Genomic DNA, 6,931 nt, shown 5'->3' on the forward strand with positions numbered 1-6,931 from the left:
GCCGCATTTTATGTGACGAGTCGTGTTCACGAGCTATTTTTCGTATGTGACAGCATTTATTTCTCACATGAAAACTACCAGGCCGGCTTTTCAGCAAATATATTTGTCATATAAAAATTGGCCAATTTTCCTCGTCCACATGAACAAATAAGAACTAGGGGTATCGAATGGTCTTTGCGAGCATTTGTGAGTATTTGCGAGCATGCGAACAGTGCGTTTGTTTTTGCATGCAAGAGCAGTGATCAAATTTGTCTTGCGAGCAGCGAGCAGCGAGCACTTCTTCTCTTTTATTAAAGGGAAACGTTGTTTTGCGCCAAGCAATTTAGCTGACACCTCCAAACCAGCACTAACAGGCGCAGAGCTAGGCAACAAAAGATCTTATCGCAGTTTAACCATTCTCGTCAGCTTACAGCCAGTATGCCTTGTTTGATGCCAAATTAGACTTTTTGAAGTTAAAAATGGTAGACGTACACCAAACAGTTGTCCCCCAACCTGGGGTGCTGGGGGGCGTTCAACTGTCTGGTGGTGTTCCAATACTTTTTTTCCTTATAATCCCTCTTTAAACTTCCGAAAACTTCACTTAAATCCAGGGGGACCCCCACCTTAAGCCAGCCAGTATCTATCCACGAGAAGAACCTAAAAGCTACCAGACCCCAGAATCCGAGCATGGAAGCAGTTTCAAAAAATTTGCGAGCACGAGCAAGCGAGCACGCATCTAATTTTAGCGAGCTATTAGAGCAAAGGCCCAATTTCGCAAGAACTTTTAAATTGAATGGAACCATATTCGATACCCCTAGGCATTGTCAATCAGAAATTGGCATATAAAAATTCCTCGTGTAGACCAGGCTTTATTTTATACTCTGAGCAAGACTCTTTTTTTCAACTCCACCTCGTGCGGGATATGTCTTAATGGCTTGTTTGCTTTCTGGCCGAGACGATGGCAGATTGTGGCATGATTCTGGTCACTGACAAAACTAAAAACACGAGAGGAACATGAACCGCCTCAGCCCAAGACCACCCGGTTAATACAATGAATTTTGTGGACAGCTTAATCATCACATGAGTCAAGATGACGTTTTGATCAATTGCCTCGAAGACGGTTGATGATGATTGATAAAAATAAACAACTGCGCGGGTAATTTAAATGATAATTTCACTTTTGGAAAGAAAGTTTCATTAACAACAAGCTACTTTAACAAACAGCTGGACACTGCTTGTACTGTTCCCAAATACGTTTAAATTCCGAAAAATATCTCACAGCGTCATCTTAAGGACATCAATCAAGATGAAGAGAGCTGCTGTAGTTTTTGGCATTCTGACAATTTTCCTCTCCTCGCTATCTATTGCAGAAGGCGTTCGACGTCGGAAGAAAGGCGACGATGGAAGAATGACAATGGTAAAGTAACGCTTAAATTTCCAAAAGTCACCAGTTAAGTTTATGACAAAGTTGGACAGGCTTAGGTTTACACTTGAGTAACATTAAAATTACAACTAAAACGTCCTCATGTCATTTCACCGCTTCTTTTTGGACTGCGAGCTCTCTACCCTCCTCAGATATGATAAAATTCTTTTGGAGGTATAAGGGAACAATCTATTTTATTTCGATTTATTTTCTAGAGGTCTGATCTCGATAATAATTTTGGCGATGGTGACGTTAAAGGATTCTTTCCGGACAACAACGGCAAACGAATGGAGCAGGTAAGTTTTAAAATATCACTCAGCTGCGCCTAATTCGCTTCTTGTTTTGTTTTGTTTTGATTTGTTTTTGCTTGTTTTTCGTCTTTACTTAGTCGGTATACTCCACTCTCACAGTTCCTCTCCGGCAACATGCATATACTACTACCGGCGAATGGATTGGCATTCCATCCAATGTGGAGAGGAAATACTCCTAGTCCCTTAATGTTACAGAAACCGGGTATACTCCAGTGTTTTGGACTACTTGGCCCAACGTAGATTTTACCTAATATCCTGCGAAATTTTTTTAAAGATTAAAAACATTCGACTCTGATTTCGAAAAAAAAAATTTTTTCGAGCATTTTTAAATAGGTTGCTCCAAAAATAAGTTTGTTATGGCGAGCATCAAATGTATAGATTATAATCATACCGAGGAGTCTGCCAACAGTTCAAGTCTTAAAAGAACTTCAAGTCCTCTAAGAGTGAAAAACACAAATTTAACTGAACCGTGAGAGATGGCCTGTGCGTTCCATTATCCAGTAAAAACTGGTAAACATTTCTTTCCAGTTTTTGTTAACCTATTGAACTGTTTTAAGTTTTCTTTCGTTCTTTTTTACTTTTTAGCAACAGTTTGACCAGGAGTTTAGAAGAAACCTCTGCTTGTCTGCCCGTGAGCTGGACTGCGAAAGAGAACTTCGAGATCAGTGAAGATCTGTCGTTGATCACCCTTTACAATCCCAAAAGCGCGGGAAACTTTGTCAGTTTACAAAATGGGACTGTGCACTCTAGTTATATTAAACCGAAGCAAAATAAAAAATGATTGAAACTCCTACGATCCGTATTTTTGTTCATGTTGTTCTTATTCTGATGTACTAATAACACTTTGTTTGAGGACTGATGTCCATTATCACATATGAAAATATACCATCTCCCCTTTCTCCCACGACTATTAAATAAACGTTTAACTGATATGATTTCGTTTAAATTTCTCGTTGAGTTTGCTGAATTGCCAGGTTATGATTCCGCGGTACACAGATGATGGAGGGATTACTTTGTTCAAGTCTACCATATTGTCCACTAATTATAGTTTTTTCTTCGCATTTCTTCACCTCGCAGTTCGAATTTTTATCGATATTTCCTACAGCCCTGATTAGGACTCTTTACAGTACATGGTAAGTTATTTTAGCCCCCTGTCACCTCGCCCCCCCCCCCCCCCCTCCTAGCACGGCAATTTGACCAGTTGCCAAACAGTTATACCGTGGCGTGGATGGAGTAAGAGATTAGCCCAAACTGAGCTGTTGCACTCTTGAGCGAAAAGAGCTACTATATGTCTAGCCACAGACAAAAAACAGTGTCGTATGTTTAGGCCATTACTTATTACGATCACGGCTAGATGGTTCAGGGTTTTATAGACAGACCTCTTTTAGAGTAAAACCCCTGGTAATACGAACAACTGACGGTCAGTCTTTAATATTAGGATGTCTTTTTAAACTGAAATTGAAATTCATCGCATAAAAAACTGGTTCATGGACAAAAGCATTTAAATGACAAAAGCAAGATATTATAAACTTGCCTCAATACGCTGATAATCAAGAAGCTGGTTACATCTTTGACGATTTATAGATGAACAATAGTTCAGTTTTCGCTAATGTTTTGCATTGTTCTTGGTCAAAATGGCATCTTATGAAACGTGACGAAAGATGGGAATAGTCTTGCAATAAGGAAGCCGGAATTGTTACTCGGGCTTCCGTAGGAAGCCTGAGTCAGAAAATGCAAGCCGTTCGTCGTTGTCGTCGTCGTCGTCGTATTTGGTCGCCAAATGGGGGTCATGGTCCCAGGCGTTCCTAGCGTAGTGCGTGGAAACTGGGGATGAGAATGCGACAGCTCTCGCTCTTCGTGAACAACAATGTGATTCTCTACTTGCACAAATCCCATAATAGACCTTTTTTAGCCCCCAAAATTTGCATAATCATTGTTTGCAATTTCTCCTGGGACATAGAGATGTCTCAAGAGAAATCTAAAACAATGCCTATGTTAATTTTTGGGCGGTAAAAGAGGTGTATTATGGGATTTGTGTAGGTAGAAAATATACTGAATGTTGTGTTTTGTGGGGAAAGTTTGGGAAAGACGCAAAGAAGATGTCGTTCGTTTTCGGAACAGGTTGGCCCACGGCCACGAATTATATTGCTTGAAAGCCTGCCGGATAAGCAAAGTTCATGCTCGTTCTCTCGAGGTAACAAAGGAGCCATTTACAAGTTCGAACTACGAAAACACAGACAAAACAATCAAATTATGATGCGGAGACGAACAACTCGCCGGGATGTTGAAAAATCAAAGAATCGTCGTAAGCAGAACTTGGAAGATGAGACAAACAACATGCCATTGGATAAAGAGGATACACAACGAAGCAACTTGAATAGTAAATATCTATAAAGCGTTACTCTTTGTGTTGAAAAGTATCCTGATTCTTTGATTTGTTTTTACCCGGCAGGCGGGAAGTGTTTTCAAAAAGCTAGATACCTGGCAGTCTCAAATTATTATAAAATTTCCGCGGAATAATTCAATCAATTCTAAGTAGATCCGCCGTCACTGGGTAGGTTTTGGTGTAAACAATGTCACGCAACTTGTAGCGGACTGTCGTCATGTTGCGTTGGAAATGTATTGGTATTTCTACACAGAGATCGAGCATTTTCAGCAGGTTTAAATGGAAATTTTGGTGGAAAAACGGAAAGAATTTCCGACTGCCGGGTATATATAGATGGTTTTCACTGTCACGCAACGTAAAAATAAATCGAAAACTATTCAGTGGATAAAGTCAAAAGTTTTACTATTGTAGGAGCCAGGTAAAGAAGACACTTCTCCAAGTTTTGGGTCTCTGCGTTTTCCCAAACTTCAGATATTCCTCAAAATGCTTTGCGCAAATTTACAGAGTCCAGTATGGAGTCCATTATTTTCCGGCCGCCATGTTGGCGTAGAGCTCCACCAACCTGGCGGCCGGAAAATAGTGCAAATATCTGGAACTTCCTTTGGCTATCTAGGTGATTGATTATCTCAACTGAACCAACAAACATTTCCACAAGCACTTTTCCTAACACAACTCCTGAAAAGGCTAAAAATCACTAGATAAGTGTATATTTTTCCACAAACGCGATCGGAGCGGTATGTCACGCACCGCCAGCTGAAAAGTTGTAAACAAATATCAGTTTAGATCCCCTTATGCCTTATGAGGATAAAAATTTTCGTGGCTCTTTAGTTTTGGATTTTGGAACTTGATGACGTCACGTGAAAACGATCTACAGTTTTTTTTTGTGCCCATGAGTCACGAAAAGTTCGAACAACTTGCAAACCCAAGTCATTGAATAAAATAGCTTGGTGTTTATAACCAAAGATCAAAATACCCAAATACTCCCAGGAGGTTTCAAATAATTTCAATTTTGTGGAAATTGATTATCTGTGAATTTTTGACCGCCGGGTAGCTATGTACGGGTCCGCAAATGATCCCAGGACCGTAAATGATCCCGGACCGCAAATGATCCCCAAATTGGACCGCAAATGATCCCGGACCGGAAATGATCCCCATGTTGGACCACAAATGATCCCGATCAAAAAATAAGGAATGGCATGGATGGTGGGATGGTGTAAATAGGGAATTGGCGTACGTGAATACCGATGTTTTCATTAAAGCCATCTTATAATTATACTGGCTTACAACTTGCTTTTTTTTCATACTTTCGACTAAATTTTGTCGCTAACTACGATGTTATGAATATCACCACTCAATCATCAAAACACGACTTGGCTTGCATTTCTTTGCAATTCTCAGTAAAATGATGATCAATGCAACATACGCTACATATCCTCCTTTGTTAAACATTGATAATTCGGTGTTATAGTTAAATCACATTTTATCAGCCATTAGCGCCACTCGTCTGAAGTTTTAAACTAAAATCTAACCATGAAGCAACTATTAATGAAGACGCTGCACCTGAGTAGACCTACAAGCCTACAACGCCGGCTACAACGCTTCATTACTCTGTAAAACACCTAGTGGTCCCCGGGTAGCACTGGAAATTTGAACAAATTTGTTTTGTAACTTTTCCTTGGTCGTGTTTTGGCTTTAATTCCTCGGAAATGACTACTCGAGAATTCTAAGAAGCCAAAATTCCAAGCTATAATTATGAACTTCAGCTTCATGACCACGTAAGGCCAAGGCTTGCGCTTCGTTTTGACAATTAGCTGTTTGATAGATGTTTGATACTATCGCCACCGGGATTTCCAGAATGTTTACAAGTATGTATTTTTCTAAGACTTCTAATTCAATAGATCGTCTTCACGCGACATGTTTTTATCCTCATCAGGCGTAACAGGCGGTATACCTATATCTGTTTACAATTAGCGTGCTTCGTTTGGAAACCAGAGCATTTTGAATTTCAGGGTTATGGAGGTTGCGTGACACAAGGCTACGATCGAGTTTGTTGAAAAATATATCTCATGATTTTGAGCCTTTTTAGAAGTTAGAGCATTAGAAAAAGGGCTTATGTTATTGCTTGTTTGTTTAGTACTGATAATCAGTCGCCTAGAAAGCCAAAATAAGTTCCAGATTGTAAACTATATTCCGGCCGCCATATTGGTGTACCACAGATGTACACCAACATGGCGTTTTCTTACTGGGCAGTGTAAATTTCTGGGAAACATTTACGACGAATATCTGAAGTTTGGATAAACGCACAAGCTTAAAACTTGGAGAAGTGCCTTATTTAGTTATCTTCTATAGCGTACATTACAATTTCTTAGCTTTTTCCATTGGCTGGCTTTCGATTTATTTATTTATTTTTTTTTTTTATTGCGTGACAGCGAAAACGATCTGTACCCTTCGAAGAACAAAACAGCAACTGTGGATTTTTTTTTTTTTAAATGATAAAATATGTTTTTTAGTTCATTATTTTTGTACATGTTCTCACCTTCCTCTGATATAAATCCATGCCATTCCTTATTTTTTGATCGGGATCATTTGCCGTCCAATATGGGGATCATTTCCGGTCCGGGATCATTTGCGGTCCAATTTGGGGACCATTTGCGGTCCGGGATCATTTGCGGTCCTGAGATCATTTGCGGACCCGTACAGCTAGCGTTTTGAACAACCTTGCCCGTGAGTCAATATTTTTGTGGTATGGCTAAGAGAATTCCTCCACTAGAAAACCAAAAGATTATTTAGAGTCGCTTGGCATTTCTGGAAAAAATATTTTCATTGTGGACT

General features: G+C 39.7%; 1 long non-coding RNA gene across 1 annotated transcript; it reads left to right on the plus strand.

Annotated features, from left to right (window-relative positions):
- The first annotated feature begins 252 nt into the window (after window positions 1–252).
- LOC145487485 (uncharacterized) lies at window positions 253–2,876 on the plus strand. Its single transcript, XR_014049412.1, has 3 exons — window positions 253–1,396; window positions 1,618–1,698; window positions 2,299–2,876. It is a non-coding gene; the product is annotated as an uncharacterized LOC145487485 (long non-coding RNA).
- Window positions 2,877–6,931: the final 4,055 nt, after the last annotated feature.

This window comes from Orbicella franksi, chromosome 5, assembly GCF_964199315.1.
Source record: "Orbicella franksi chromosome 5, jaOrbFran1.1, whole genome shotgun sequence".
In the NCBI taxonomy this organism is placed as follows: Eukaryota; Metazoa; Cnidaria; class Anthozoa; order Scleractinia; family Merulinidae; genus Orbicella; species Orbicella franksi.